The sequence below is a fragment of the Chroicocephalus ridibundus genome, chromosome 9, assembly GCF_963924245.1.
Source record: "Chroicocephalus ridibundus chromosome 9, bChrRid1.1, whole genome shotgun sequence".
NCBI classification, from domain to species: Eukaryota; Metazoa; Chordata; class Aves; order Charadriiformes; family Laridae; genus Chroicocephalus; species Chroicocephalus ridibundus.
In genome coordinates, this window is record NC_086292.1 from 10,399,343 (window position 1) to 10,416,132 (window position 16,790).

Below are 16,790 nucleotides of genomic sequence, written 5' to 3' on the forward strand. Positions count from 1 at the left end.
CACAGTGGAGTCTGCTTTCTGCTTACAGGCAGCATAAGCAACGCTTTCATACCCCAGTGGGATTTAAAAGCTACCTAGATCCCTATATAACTTAAGTATGTACTAAGTCAGATCTTGCTCAGCTATCAGAAGCTCCTCCAGTATTTCAGCTTCTCAAGATACTTTTGCAAGAGTATTATGAGTTATTCAAACTTTTGTTATCCTGAATTCACAGCACTGCAGTGTACATAAAATTATTATTTTTAATTAAGATGATAAAACATTCTGAAGCAAGAGAAACATCCAATTTTTGTAATTAAAGTAACGCAGAAAAAATTGCCTAAATTATTCCAGAACTAAATTTCACAATGGTTATGCCATTTAAAAGTTACAGAGCTTGGAAACTAGGTTGCACTCTTTAATAATTCAAGACCTTTCAAGGTCAGACAGAAAGCAGTGATACAGTGATTTCCCTTCTTGAAATTTAAGAGCTCTGCTCAGTCCTCTCATATACATGCATATATATTCCAAGGGTTACCATGGGATCTGCAATAGTCAGGGTCAACATGTCAAGTCAGTGTATACAGCCCACTGCTGTGTGCCCGCAGCTTGACTTCAAAGCATCGCTTTTTTTAATACTCAATTTGGTGCACCCTTGACAGAGCCAGGTAAGCCCTTCCCCCTCAAATTCAAGGCAATGCATTATCCAGAAGTAGCTGGAATGACCAATAATTTTCTCCCTGGCTCCTCTGAAATGGGCATTCAGTACTAGTTTTCTCAAGATTTCTTTTTCATTGTAAAAGTGTAACTTAGTTCTAAAGTCTATGGAACAGGAACCCTGTTTTTCAATACGTCTAGATGTCATTTAGTGTAGGAGGGACCTGATCTCTAACTGAAGCCTTTAAGTGCTACTCCGAGAAAAACAGTAATAGTACCTCTTGACTGTAGAAAACCAGAAATAACTCCCAATTAACTGTCACTGAAGCACAGCTCCAGTTTGAGATTTGGCGGACTGAGTACTTGCATGGGAGTATTCAACTTCCAAGCAATCAATCAGACCATTGCAAAAGTCATTCAGAACAAGTAAGAAAACTTCTGAGAATTACAGACTGGACTACTAAGCATGAGAAAAAAAGCTTCTAATACTTCATGGAGAGATACAGAACAAAGTATTGCACTTTATAATAGTGGGCTACAATAAAATGCACAGGTGGGCTACAGAAATTGAAATTAACATTTTGCCACTTTCACAGAAGTGCTGGGCAAAGCAATGGGTGAGTGAAACCCTTCCTTATCTTGCCACACATTGCAATGTCTGCTTTGACAACTGGGTCTTGATGAAACCTTTCTTCCTTCTCTGCTAACGTGCCTTGGCTGATCCCTGTTAGGAAAGGATCACTTTGGAAACAGTTTCTTAAAGCCCAAACAGCCAAGCTGACATTTATGCAACCAAAAACGAATACTTCAACTCTGTGTGGACACAGACTAGAAAAAGTGCTGGCATGTCCAAAAGCAAGTTCCTATTCAAATTTAGACACATATTGAGGGCAAATTATCGACTTGACACCTTTCTTGATAAGGGAGATCCCCCTCTGTTTTCAAGCAGTTCCCCACATAGTTAGATTTTCTGTTCTGCCTCCAAAGAGCTAAAAATCAGGTTTCCCCCCCCTCCACCTGAGGTCTGGAAAAGCCCACTCTCTTTAAAGAGAGAACAACTAGAAAGCAATAGCACCAGGTACATAAAATCAGTGCAAATACAAGAGGCATAATGCCAGCAGCTCCCTCTTTCCTGTCTTTTATCACAGCATTAAGAATATTGCCTGCGAGCTCTCTGTTAGTTAATTCAGTGTCTTTATACATTTTTAAAATGTAATTTCTGGTAGGTTTGTTTTTGCACTGATCTGTCAGTGTGTTGTGCATAAAATGACAATTCACGTCTCAAGCTATCAGCCTCTTTCTGCCAAGTAACGAATAGCGGATGCTTAAAAAAGTCTCGTGGCATTCCAGAGAGCTAAAGGATAATGAATCACAATCTTGGAAAAACTTAAAATTCTTTTTTCTTTCCCCACTTCCCTTTTTTCTCTCTCCCACCCTCCCCCTGGTAGCTCACAGGAAGAGATTAGGTCACTGGGCTCAAGAAAAGAGAATTTTCATTTTTGAGTTTTAGCATAGGGTCTCAGAGCACCAGCAAAAACTAATTTTCACTTTGCACATTATATGTGGCTTTGTCATTAATTTGGACAAGGTGTCAAAAGAGTAAGAAACAAGCTGTAACACTCTCCCTCAAGCCACTCTTTGCTGTTAGATTGAAAAAGCCAGGTTAACAAAGGTGCTAATAAAACGTTAGCAGTGTTTCCCTTCTCTGTGTAAAACAAACTTGCTAGGGCTTACGGAAAATAATTAAGTTTTTAGAAAAATTATATCAAACCTATGTGTTATGCTTTATTCCTTGTTTTTAATTATTTCTTCTGCCATATTCATTTTTAAAAGCTCTTTTTCAATTTAGGAGTCCTCTCCAATGGTTTGGACAATATGCAGGAGAAACCATAATAGAATCCTAGAATGGTTTGGGTTGGAAGGGTCCTTAAAGATCATCTAGTTCCAACCCCCCTGCCATGGGAGAGGATAATAAATCCTACTATAACCACACCTTGTGAAAAATGTAGCATGTTGCACATTCAGGTAGTCTCTAGAAAAAGAGAAAGAGAATGAAACATCTGGCAGCTGGTTATCACATCTCCAAGGCACTGAAGTCTCAAGTACTGGGACAATTCAAATTAAAACTGGAATAAAAAAGCAAAACAAAACCAGCACAGCAATATCCCATATGTTAATATAAAAAAAAAAAAAATCCTCCTTATCATTCTGTCCTGGCAGCTATTTTTACTGTCATTGTGCTTATCACCAAGGCACTCAAATTAAACAAGAAGTTAGGCAGCGACCTTCCTGGGATTTCACCACAGAGCATTCCCAAACCACAGCCTTTCCCACGCCTCACCAAACCTCTCGTGCTTCATGACAGCAGCATCTTCAGCTGGGACAAAGCTCCCAAGTGCTCCAGCTCCATCTCTTCTCTGTCTTGACTGCCTCCCCTGGTCAGCCTATACGGGAGGCTGGAGGGCCCATACGGAAACCTGAAGTCCAGCATTCTCAACAGACTGAGTCCACCAAAGCAATGAATGTCTTCCTGCTCACAAGCTTTAAATCCAGCCCTGTATTTACATCTTTTTGACCTTACCAGAACAAATAAATAATTCATCCAGTTACCAAGATGGGACATCTTTGTCTTTTTAAGTCTGTGCAGTTACAGCCAGCTCTTAGAGCCCAGTTCAGGAAAAAAATCCTTAATTGGGACTAAATATAAACACCAACTTATTAGTCAAATGTTGTCTTAAAAAAGGGTACATGTAATCAGATGCTTAAGTGATTCTTTCATCAATCTCACAAGACCAAAGGGCACGTGATGAAGAATGATGACAGACAACCCACAGAAGTTTCCCGGAGACCTAGGACATTGCCTCACTACATAAAATGAAGGCAGCTGGTTATTATCGGCATCGCTAACAGCTTCTGCCCCTGCTGAAGAAGCAGTCTTGAGAGGAGCAGTCTGCAAGGCTCATTTTAGCAATGAAATTCCTGACAGACACAAGAAGGTAAGTGTCACACAGCCAGCCAGACTGGAAGGAAGGCCCCTTCCCTCAATGCTTTGAATAAATACATCCTCGCAGCTATTTCTGTTTCATAGCAAGGATATAAAATTCTGAAGCAGGGAAAACCTGCACCGCTAGGACACATTAGTAGGCAGCACGCCAGGCAGGCAGCTCGCCACAGACGCGGGCAGGAGACCGAGGCCCTGCAGCTGCAGTGGCTGAGAGCATTTCAAAGTAGACATAATCTACTGGGACACAGCGTCGCTCGTCCCATCGCTTCAGCGCAGAGCCGGCTACTGAGCTGGCTCAGGCACTGGTTTCCAAAGAACCCGCTGACCTGCTAAGGAAACAACAGAAGAAAGGCTGAAACTGCCATGGGAAGGACAGGAAGGATTTCTATTTTTGTTTGAATCGACAACTTCATCAGTGGTACGAGTGCCCCAGGCTGGATGGAGCATATTTAAGTGCCAGCTCACACAGGTGTCAAGCAGAATGAGAGAGGAAGTAACAGAAAAGGAAATGCCTGGAGTCCATGTGCTGGGTGGCCACAGGGATGCAGGCTCCTGGCCCCTCGCCCACGTAACATGTACCAGCACATACATGGGGATGTGCACGAGGCAGCCAGGGAGCCACGTGCAAGCAATGTCCAAGCAGCAAGCACTTCTATAAGGAAAACAAAACCTGGCACACCGACAGCAGGCTTTAATCATACAACTGTCGCTTGCAAGCATGGTGGGAATTAATCGTAACGGCCCAGACCCAGAGAGATCAAGACTGAAGTGGGAAAGCTCACCGTCAACACTTGCATACCACATCATCATTGCCCCACTCCAGTGTGCATCTCTCATACAGCCTGATCTTTCCTTGATGTTGCTCAATCTCCTGATATTAAAGAAGAAATCTGTATATTAATTAAAGCTACCATATGAGAACCAGAGTCCTGATGCGCATGTTTGAGTCGGGGGAGTTACAAGTGAGGATAAAATCCACTTGGCATTTCACAACTAACGAAGCATCTAACAAGTGGTCAGCAAAGCACTTCTGTCATTCAGTTAACAGCTTAATATTGACAGTCTTGCTTTTAAGGCACTTCACCTCAAGAGGTTTGGCAGCACAGAAAAGCGGCATAGCAGTATGCGGTTCCCTACAGGCTTTTGCCCTTCACATTACAACAGTATGAAAGGGAGCACTAAAAACAACAGAGAAAGGGAAGAATATGCAGATCACACAGTGGCTGTTTTAAAAAAAAAAAAAAAAAAAAAAAAAAAAAAAAACAAACCAAAAACAGAGGTTTTGTACAATAAAACCTCTGAGACATCAAATAATTCAGATGTGATCAAAAAAGTACTCCAAGTGTCTCTGCTAGCGTGGGTGAAAGCTACCAGCTGCAGCAGAGGACCATTAGCACCTACTCACAGCAGCATCTGTACTGCTCAGAGGGAGCCCAACTGCCCCAGGTCCCTGCCACCCCGCAGAAGGGGCTGCTACTGCACAAGTAAGTTTTGCCACATGCTCTGTAAAGCTCTGTGTGCTCCATGTAAGATCTTCAAACTCCATGCTGAAATCACCTCTCCTAAAAGAACAACATAAATTCTCCTTCACCTCCCACTCAGGACTTTGAAGAGCACCTTGGACCCAAATCTGCAACCTCTCCAGCAAAGCTCCTCTGCGGATTTTGTCAGTCACCTTCCAGGAGAGTGGGAAAACCTGCTCTGAAGAGGCTGTTACCAATGTGAAACAGAGATCTCTCTTCCTCATGTAAGCTGAGGTGGTTTTTTCTATTTTAAAATTATTAATTCCTACAATCACAAAGCATTGATTCAAGACTACACCTTAGCTACCACGAATGACTGCAGCAGGTTAGAGAAGACGCAGGAGAAGCCCTATTTGCACCATCGCAGCCCACCAGGGCAGACGCAGCCTCCGGTTCTGCAGGTGGGAATTCACAGCCTGCCAGACCCCAGCCCACAGGGCTCAGCCGTGGCTGCCCGGAGCCCACAGGGGTTCCCACCATTACCTCCAAGTCAGGTTTTGGGTTTCTCCTACATCCAGCTCAGAAAGCAAAAAAGTAATTAAGAACTGAGATGACAGAGTGCCTGGATACAGGGATATTCAAGAGGGAAAAGAAATGAGATCAAGGGAAGGGGATAAAAAGAGAAAAAAAAAAAAGATTATTGCTGGCAATTTCACAGAATCACAGAATCATTTGGATTGGAAGGGACCTTTAAAGGTCATCTAGTCCAACCCCCCTGCAACAAGCAGAGGCATCTTCAACTTGATCAGGTTGCTCAGAGCCCCATCCAACCTGACCTTGAGTGTTTCCAAGGATGGGGCATCTACCACCTCTCTGGGCAACCTGGGCCAGTGTGTCACCACCCTCATCCTAAAAAATTTCTTCCTTATATCTAGTCTAAATCTACCTTATTTTAGTTTAAAACCAGTACCCCTTGTCCTATCACAACAGGCCCTGCTAAAAAGTTTGTCCCCATCTTTCTTATAAGTCCCCTTTAAGTACTGAAAGGCTGCAATAAAGTCTCCCCAGAGCCTTCTCTTCTCCAGGCTGAACAACCCCAACTCTCTCAGCCTGTCCTCACAGCAGAGGTGCTCCAGCCCTCTGACCATCTTCATGGCCTCCTCTGGACCCACTCCAACAGGTCCATGTCTTTCCTGTGCTGAGGGCTCCAGAGCTGGACGCAGTACTCCAGGTGGGGTCTCACCAGAGCAGAGCAGAGGGACAGAATCACCTCCCTCGCCCTGCTGGCCACACTGCTTTTGATGCAGCCCAGGACACACTGCTGGCTCCTTTCCAGCTTTTCATCCACCAGTACCCCCAAGTCCTTCTCAGCAGGGCTGCTCTCAATCCCTTCATCCCCCAGCCTGTACTGATAACAGGGGTTGCCCTGACCCAGATGCAAGACCCTGCGCTTGGCCTTGTTGAACCTTTCAAGGTTCACACAGGTCCACTTCTCAAGCTTGTTCAGGTCCCTCTGGATGGCATCCCATCCCTCAGGCACATCAACCACATCACGCAGCTTGTAGTTGTCCACAAACTCGCTGAGGATGCGCTCAATCCCACTGTCTACGTCATTGATGAAGATGCTAAACAGTACTGGTCCCCTAAGGGACGCCGCTTGTCATGCATCTCCATCTAGACATTGAGCCATTGACCACTACCCTCTGGATGCAACCATCCAACCAATTCCTCACCCACCAAACAGTCCACCCATCAAATACATATGTCTCCAATTTAGACGGAAGGATGTCGTGGGGGACTGCAGCAAAGGCCTTACAGAAGTCCAGACTGATGACATCCATAGCTCTTCCACTGCCCACTGATACAGTCTCTCCATCATAAAAGGCCACTAGGTTGGCCAGGCAGAACTTGCCCTTGGTGAAGCCATGCTGGCCATCTCGAGTCAACTCCCTGTCCTCCATGTGGCTTAACATACCTTCTTAGGAGGATCTGTTCCATGATCTTCCCAGGCACAGAGGTGAGGTTGACAGGTCGTTAGTTCACAGGGTCCTCCTTTCTACCCTTTTTAAAAATGGGTGCAATGTTTTCTTTTTTCCAGTCACCGGAGACTTCACCTGACTCCCATGACTTTTCAAATATCATGGAGAGTGGCTTGGCAACTACATCAGCCAATTCCCTTGGGACTCTGGGATGCACCTTGTCAGATCCTATAGACCATAGACTTCTGTATGTTCAGGTTCCTCAGGTGGTCACAAAGCTGATCTTCTCTTACAGCGGGAGGGACTTTGCTCCCCCAGTCCCTGCCTTGCAGTCCATCCACTCCAGAGGTGTGGGGAGAGGGGTTGCCAGTGAAGACTGAGGCAAAAAAGTTGGGTACCTCAGTCCTCCTCATCTGTTGTTACCAGTTTGCAAGTCTTGCTCATCGGGGGGGCGGTACGCTTTCTTTGACCTTCCTTTTCTGGCTGACATACCAGCATTTCATTGCAACATAGAGGCCAAAAATGTTTTCTTCACCATTTCAAAAAACATCAAATTCTGTTGTACTTGAACTTTATGATGAATAAAATATTAGCAGTTAACAACAGATGAATCTGTTTGGGAGAGAAGCATAATCTAAGCATTCTTAGAATAATAAATTACTGTGATGGGTTCAAATTTTCTGGAACGGGTTCCTTAAATGAATACACTGTATGCACACATACTCAGCAGAGAAAGTGAATCCCTAACCTTTTGAAAATTGAAGTTTCCAAATGGAAATTGTTTTCACTAGTTAGATACAAGCAAAAAAGGGAGACAATGAAAAAATCAAGGCAGTCAGATTAACCTTTTTTGATCAATGACTCATTTGTAGGGATAGGCACATTTTTAAGTTGTGACATTTCTGATGTATGCAAGCCACCACGGCTGGAATCAATAAAAAGTGAAAATGAAGTAGGTTTGTGTAGACTGATTTTTAAAGCAAAATTATGCATTATTCATACAGAAATCTGTCTATAATGACTGGAAGGCAGATTGAAAAGTCTAAAGGTTTAGACCCAGTTGAAAATTTAAGACAAATCACATTATTAAAATGAGCTTTGATTAGTTCTGCAGAATACAGAAATCCAGTCTCGCTCATCTATAGACGAATTTCTAATGTGCACATTTCTAGGTCGCAGCATACATACAAGTAACAAGCCCCTCTCAGAGCAAGACAGACCAAAGTTTCAGAGAAGGAAAAAGCTGGACTTCACAGGAAAAACAACAAAAACTCCACAAGTAATTCAGAAGTTAAACATTTACAGCACACATTTTTCTGCACGTTACCTTCTTAGACATTCGTAACAGCTGCTTGTAATAGCCAGAGTCTTAGTTATCAAAACCTGTAGGACACTGAAACATTGGTTCTCTGTTTTTCCCAGTGGTAAAGCAAAGTCCATGACTTCAGTGGAAGAAATTACCCGACTGCAGCTTGGTCTTCATTGGCAAGCAGTGCAGTGCGACAGGGCAGGCCTGCGGACTGAAACAGAGGGTGCTGAGGACCAAACCCCCACATTTTATGCATTCTGACCATTATCGTTCAGCTCAGCACTAATCTGTCATGCGGAATGAATGCCTGCTAGCAGTTAGTGTGCATTAGGCAAGCGATGGGAGCCCTTCTTCACGTTTATCTTCATTGGAAAGGAATTCAGCCCGTGCACTGTGAGACCACCCTGCAGTGCAGACCAAGCCTGCCACGCAGGGACACACAAGATTCACTTAAAAACACACTCCTGATCAAAACTAAAAATGCCAACAGAAAGGATGTGTTTTTATTAAACGCTAGTTTCTAAAGATTACTTCATTGTAACAACCCTGTCACATTCAGTATTTCCCCATAAGCTTAAATATAAAGCTCTTTCCTCTTGAACTGTACTCTGCCAGAAGACCAGCTGATCCAACTGCACACAACAAAGTCAACTCGCTTCACTCCAGCATAATCTCATTGTCAATTACTACTCTCTTCCTTTCTCAATTTCTATTTAAGGAGCAAAACAAAAAAAAAAGCAACCCAGATTAGAAAAAAAGTCTTCAAAACCTGCAGATAATACAAGATTTCATAGGGAAGCGGAAAAGCGCAAGAGGAAGCTGTAATATAGAAAGTGTCAAGAAGAGAGCTTGTACAAGTTCAACAACATCCAGCTGCAATCCAACCCCTGCTTCAGCTGTAATCTCTAAATCGATCCAGATCTGCCTAGAAATGTTTGATTAGCTATATGGGCCTATAGTTATATATAACAAGTACAAAAACCAGCAGTTTCTACCTCTTTACCGTTACTGTGTTTCAACTTTAAAACTTATTTACCTTGAAAATACTTAAGGGATTGCAGTATTAATTATTTTTAAAGGACACTCCATGCAACTGGTGGCCCAGAATTGATGAGTATATAAAAAAAATAATAAAGAAGGAGAATTAATTGGGGATCTTGGGACCTTATTAAAATCTATTCTTGATTGAAAGTTCTTTGACTTTCTACTGCTAAACTTCTCTTGATGAGGTAACTGCATTTTTACTCTAAGAATACTATTTGGTGGAGAAAAATAACCAAAGTTTAAAAGAAGTATATAAACACATTTGCAATACAAATCGGCAGTTTTCCAAGGGAAAACATTAGTAAGACTGAAAGCCTTTACACCTAACACTGAAACAGGATCTAGTTCTTTTATGTCTTAGAGGCAAACCTCCTCTCAAAGTGCCACACTTAGCAGTGAATCTCGGGAGGCAAAGAGTACATTCACAAGGCTGCATTCCTGACAGAAGCATCAAATTGGCCAGGATAATGGAAACCTGCACCTTGCAGGTAGTTTTGCAGTACCACCCATCTCAGGTCATGCACAAGATGTGCAGGAAAGGAGGAAACTAGTCCAAACAGCCTTGTCCCCGTAGTAAAAGGGCTGCTCCCAGGCTGGATGCAAGCTACAGGGAGGTTTAACATGATGCCAAAGCTCAGCTTCTCCTACAAGGAGCAGAGACAGACATGAGCAGAGACAGGCTGGACAGGACATTTCTTCCAGAGACAGATGCAGGGGCTATAGGGGCCCAGGGCTGTCCACACAGGTGATGCATTCGCACTACCTATCTCAAATCTGAGCAAGCCTCTTAAAAGCCTGCGCCAATCCTACATCTTCAAATAGAAAAACTGAATGGGTAAAATAAATGGGCAGATCTTCAACAGCATTGCGGAAAAACAGCTTTGACTGCAAACATTAGCAAGAGCTCTCCATCTCATCACCAGCCAACTTCAACAGTTGTTTGGCCACAAAGCCCCAAGTGCCTTCTCAGTTTCTTGACATTAAAGCCCCTGTCCATATTTTATTCAATGTTTAGGTTTATTGAGTTTTTTTACTCCCCACTGGCACCACACAATGAACTTCAGAAGTTTCACAGCACAGCAAAACATTTCTCAAAACCACCCCTTGCCACCACTTCTTCCATATTCTGTGTTATTTCCAAGGCCTTTGCCTTTGACTACACCAAATCACTTTGCTCCTCTGTGTGAGTCTGAGTCACACCGCACACACCAAGTGCCATAAGCAGAAGACCAAAGAATCAGGAAGCACAAATGGCCACTCCTGTCCACGAGGGGAGGAGGGCAGGCTTCGCCTGTGGCACCACAGGCTTTTTGATACTATTGCTGCTTTTCACAGCTTCTTTGACCAAACCTCTGGTCCTATGGGAGGGAGAAAAGCACCTCCTTTTCTCAGCTAACCTCTAATCTCCTCAGTCTTTGCAGGTTTATTAAGACACTTAAACCATTTTGCTTGCTTCAACTACTAGAAATCTGCTTTATAGCAGTTAACATACCAGCTCTTTTAACAGTAAAAATCTCAAATTAAATCAAAAGTCTAGACCCTGCTGCTTGCCAAGAAAGTCCCGAGACCCACGTCACAGGGCAGGGCTCCCATCTCTCACAACACTCGCACAGCTTTGTTTATCGTAGGGATTTTTTGAGTCTCACCATCCTCTGCTCCAGGACCTCTTTACTCCCCTGAGGAAACACTTCACACATTCCCCAGGATTTCTCCCTCACAGTGTTTTGATAGTATTCGTTTCTCTCTGTTCAACGTCAGCTAAGTCTGACCCCCGTGCCAGCAGCCACCTGTTTGTCCGTCCTCTCCTCCATCCTTGTTGCAATGCAGGACACATGGCAGTAGCCTCGTATGGCCTTCTGCGTCCTGGTGTCTGGGCTGACAGAAACACAGGAAATCGCAATTTCCTCAAGGCACTTGTCTGTTCCTGCCATTCCCCGGTAACAGCCGAGTAGACTTTTCACAGCCTTCATTTAAAACCCTCATACACTCCCCAGCAATTTGTCCCTTTCGCTTTCCATACAGATTATTCCCAGAACACTTCTCTTAAGTGAACAACCTTCACCACATCTTTGCCTTCTCATCTTTTAACCTATTCTTCCAAATCTAGGCAATATGTTTGCTGTCATTTTACAAAGTGATGAGAAAATCTCCTTTCATATCTCTGGAGATAATTCCCCTTTGGCAGTCTCTCTACATTTCCCACCTACCACTAGAAAGCGAGGCAAGAAGAGTGTCTCCCTGACAGTGGGCCTATAAAATGTGCAAGCATCTTTTTTCCTTTCACTGTATTCGTAATAGAAATAAAGCACTTGTAAAGTACCTGAAAGCAGATTGTACATTTCATAAGCAAAATATTTCTGCTCTGGATTAACACCAGTGGGTAATGGAAGAAATTGAATAATTTACCCTCAGCTGGTCAAAAAAGGATTTTCTTTCCTAACAAAAGATTTAACTGAATTCTTTCTCCTGCTCAATCTTCAAATTTGTTTCAAGTTTTCACCTATCCCAACAGCTTTTTTTTTTTTTTTTCTTTTAATAAGAAGACTCTTGCAGACAGCAAAGGTAGATAATTCATGACAAGACACACTGGTGAAGCTTCTTTTTTTTTTTTTTAATAAAGAGCCATAAGACAGGGCTGGGTTGATGCAGAAGCCCACACCTTTAGGCCAGAAGCACACATTTCTAAAGCAAACAACAGCTGGAAGCCATTGCCCACCGGAGACTCAGCCGATGCCTCACATAAAGTTGCCTTTCTTGAGTACACTGAATAAAGCCTTCCCTTGCAGCTGCTGCTGAGGAGTCTTTCCTTTCTCCTCCCGCTTGTCTTCTGCCAGGGATGAAAGGCTACACAGCAAGGCAAGAGCTTGCCTTAAGAGCCTCCTCAAAATTTTCCTGAATGTTTTAACAGGAAAACAAAGTCCTGGAAACACCTGGGGGTAAAATAGGTTGGTTGGAAAAAAAAAAATATCCACCATCCATTTTGATCAGAAAAGAAAGTTTAACTTTTGCCTAGATTCTACATGGAAAACAGACCAAAACCCCAATCATTTTCTTACAGCACTAAGAAAGTCTACCGGAGCTGAATAGCTTTAATAAACTCACATTGCGAATGGTTAGAACAAGATCACCTTCCAGCAGGCTCCTTCCCCAGAGACCAGCCTCATATTTTAACTTGAGCTAGAATTATATTTCAAACTGTGAAGGAAGCAAGCAGAGACCATCCTCCAAAACCCCTGCTAAGGGAAAGGGGGACAAATGGAGATAAATCAAGATGAAGGTAAAGAGGGAAATAAGAAACTGAGTCGCCCTCTGGGATATACATAATTATGTCTCCGAGTTCCTCTTCTAAGCAGAGACCCAAGGCAGACAGTTCAGGCAAAGCTTTTGTAGCTTCCACAGGAGTTAGGCAGCTACTCCTAAAGTTTTCAGATTTAGCACTGGCAAAAAAAAGTCCTGGGGGGGAGGGAGGAAGAAGAAGAAAAAAAATCCAACCCCACTTCAGCAGCACTCCCCTCAGGATCTCCATGCAGCCAGAAGTCTGGGCAGCATTTATAGGGAATGATAATCACACTGCTCCCTCAGCCCACGCGATAGCAAGAGAGAGGAAGGATGGGATGGGAGCAGAACTGACATTAGGCAAGACTTCAGCCTGGATGGTTACCAAGAGCAGTAGGAGGAGAACCTGGGCAGAGCAAAGACAAATCTCCCTGGACTTGCAGGGGCAGGAACTGCTAAAACTGAAGACTTGCTCCAGAGAAGCTGCACCTGAGACTGAGGAAGTTACCGAAGAAGGGACAGAAGTACAGCTAAAGCACACACACTGCAGCCAAGCAATTGCAGGAATCCTTCCAACCCCAGGTCTTTGCCAGTCTGGCACAGGGCCTCATGTCAGGGTATGCTCAGCCCTCACCTTTCACAGGAAAGGGAGCAGACCTGCGACCAACACCAACGATGCGCAATGGAAGTCTAGTTGGCAAGTCCCCCACAGATCCATAACCCAGCAGCACAGCTTGATCATGTCAACCACTGATCACTCACCCATCCCGAACAAGCAGGTGACACTGGCTAGGCCAGAATGTTCAGGATACAGCCCAGCTCCTCAGGTTGGCTCCACCAGCTCCCATCATGGCAGCACCAATCTAAATAAAAGCACTGACCCAGGAAGAGAGTCCCTCCAGAACACGGCCGCCAAAATAGAAGGCCAACAGGGCAGACATGGATCTATATTGAGAACAGCAAGAGCAGAGTCCCAGGATGACTGAGGCTGGAGGGATTTGTACAGCCATGCCCCAGGCAGCACCATTCGCCAACATGCAGCAGGGCCCTTGGACTGCTGAGAATATCACAGCGGTAAGTAAAATGAGAGCAAGCAAAGGAGTTCGTCTTGCTTTGACTTCAGATCCTCGTTTTAACTTGAGAAAATTCAATTAGTTTCTACCCAGAAGCAGTTTAGCTGCCATTGTTGGCAATCAATGGTCCCTAAATGCTGAGAAACTGGCAACTGTTCAATGTGCTGGCAGAGAGGCTTTCCTAATTAAAGATGTCACTTTTCCAGCTAATTTAAGTCTGCCATCTCTTTAAAGTACCAATTGCCACAACAAAATATGAATAGGAAATTGACTTTCTGTGCATCTGTTTTTGCAAAATACTTCCTCCAAGTCATATGTTTCAGCTTAAATGGTTTAGGTCACTTGCTGTGAGGTGATAGCAGAGCTTTGTTCTGCCTCCCGAATACCTCTTAAATAAAGAAAAATAAGCAGGGTTCACCATCTACAGGGATGAAAAAGGTATTTGTTGGCTTTCCCATCTTCAGTGAGTTGTACTGTATTCCGTCTGATACTTATTTTGTTAGGATAAAAGAACAAGAAAGAAATCCCCACTGAATCAGTCTGCTTATCTAAACGGCTTCCACTGCACTATGTACTTATCCTCACAACAACCCTGGAGATAGGCAAGGGCTGTTATTCCTGTTGGAAGGAAATGCGGAGGCATAAGGATGAGACACACAGAGTTTTAGATGTCTAACCTTCACTAAAGTCAAACTTCTGATTCATGCTATTTAGCTCCTTTCCATAATAGCTAAATAATATACCATTTTTTTCTGAATCCAGCTATCCCAAGACCTTAGCCAACAGCACAACATTAAGACTATTCATGCTCTTTGGCAACAAATGGAAAGCAACACCTATGCACCTGTGAACAGAATTCCTAAGTTCAGTAATGAATCAGCGTCATAACTTTAGCGCAGAATCTAATGCAATCCCAGCTATGTTCACTCCAGTGCTTTCTGCCATGGCCCCAAACTCCACAGCTCTTTAATCAGCACCATTCTGGGACAGCCAAGGGGAGGAGCAGAATGAGTCCCAGTAGCACTGCCTTCATCAAAATGGCTTTTGACTCCCCTCACTCCTTCTAATCTCTTCTTATTTTATGGTCCGTTTGTGAATCTGCATGGAGCAAACCATACTACATGCACCGCTAATTCGGACAGAGCAATACAGCCCATGTCTAAACTAGTTTCCTTTATTCCCCAAACCTCTCACCAACAAAGCAGTTAAAAGTAGGACTTGAAATCTTCCCTTTCCCTCCCCCTCTAAAGAACAGAAAGGCCATTGAATTTTGATTTTGCAGAATGCCTGATACAGCTAGATAAGAGCTATCCTCTATTGAGTGCCAAGAGAAATAAACCCCTGATCTTTGACTGGGACTTTAGATCTTATTATTGTAAACTAAAGTTGAATTCAACATGGACGAGATGCATTCAACAACCAATGCAGTTACTCACATGAGTATTACTGACATGCTGCTGTGTTTCCTAAGCTTGGCAATACTAGCTGGCTAGCTAGAGTTGGTTAAACAGAAGCAAGTCATACATTATTTATAATTTATTAAAATTTATTTTAAACAATTCCTCTCCCACACCATCATTTGATCAGCTCTGTTTACAGTCTACAACTGTGGAGCAGAGGCGTGTAGCATTAATTAAGCCACCAGGCTCTCCCACCCCCAGGTATGACAGAACAGACCCACACTTCCTTCCTGAAATGGAAACCTCCTAACGTTGGGTAGGAAGCAGGAAACGTTTCATACTTAGATGTTTTCCCTCTGCCAATGCAAGTTCAGCTATTCCCACTGCATTCTGCCCCTCCATCTCTTCCTAGAGCTCAGGAAGGACTTCTGGCAGAGTGACAAAGTGGCTGGGAGCTGAAATAAGGGACTCCATGCCACACTAAGGGAAGAGCATGGATAAATCCTTTCCCCACATCTGAATGGTATTTCCTGGGAATTTCCTCCTTTTCTAACCTCAAAATGTGTTAGTTAAATTCCATAACACCAGGAGAAAAATCACAGAATGGCTTGGGCTGGAAGGGACCCTGAAGATCATTTAGTTCCAACCCCCCTGCTGTGGGCAAGGACATCTTCCACTAGATCAAGTGGCTCAAAGCCCCATCCAACCTGGCCTTGAACACTTCCAGGGTATAACTGCAAAGCCAACCCCAAATTATTTGTAAATAGTTCCTCTAGACAGTAAAAATGGTAAGATTTTCCAACCGCGGTTCAGCAATGTCACCATTGTGCCCAGCGCCAGCCCTGGGGCTGGATGTGAACTCCATATCCCACAACAAAGGTCAATGAGGCTTTCTTTTTTTTAAATTAAGTCACAGAGCACTGGAATGAACGCTATGCAGAACTAATTTGTAAGCCCAGCCACAGTGTCTTTCTGTCTGCATATTTGTTGGCAAATTCCCTCCCCCCTCCCTGGTCCGTATCCTCCCATCCTGTACGGGCACATCATGGCTGGAGTCAATACATGGACTGTCTGCCCCTACTCTGCCCCCTCCGAAGGAACAGTGCACTTTCCACTTCCAACTCTCCCTCCAGAAACGCATCATTATTCTCATGAGTCACTGCGTAATCACAAAGTCATGCTAAGAGAGAGACAGAGTCACCATCACACTGGGGCACCTCCAGCCCTCACCCCCAGGAGCTGCAGCTGCTGCTCAAGTCAGCACCCACTGGTTACCTTCCCAGGGGGCCAAGGCAAAGGGCAGAGCTCGTGCACACCCTTACAGGTGGCACAGACCCAATGTGGGACACACACAGCAACTCTAATGGTGCCTCACCATCACACAGGAGGCTGCAGTGGAGGAAGGATAAATCAGAGGGTGGCCCAAGGCTCCTGCAGCCTCTGCCTTCCCCGGCACCATGCAGCAGTCACAGCCCGCTCACACCCATCAGGACACGATGCTGCCCATCTGCAGGCATACAAACTCACAAACAAAAACAATCCCATAAGCAGCTCGCTGCAGGACATCCACCTGCAGCAAAGCCTTTTCCAAGCTTTCCGAGAAGGC

The 16,790-nt window shown here is 44.1% G+C and overlaps 1 protein-coding gene across 5 annotated transcripts in view; it reads right to left on the minus strand.

Moving 5' to 3' along the window:
• Nucleotides 1-16,790, minus strand: part of IL1RAPL2 (interleukin 1 receptor accessory protein like 2) — a 391,670-nt gene that overhangs the window by 302,805 nt on the left and 72,075 nt on the right. Inside the window, exon 1 of one of the 5 annotated variants that reach the window (XM_063347060.1) lies at nt 7,079-7,156. The exons of the other annotated variants lie outside the window; for them this stretch is intronic. The gene's annotated coding sequence lies outside the window, so the exon portion shown is untranslated. Of the gene's footprint in view, nt 1-7,078; nt 7,157-16,790 lie in introns of those variants that run through there. 5 annotated transcript variants of the gene reach the window in all.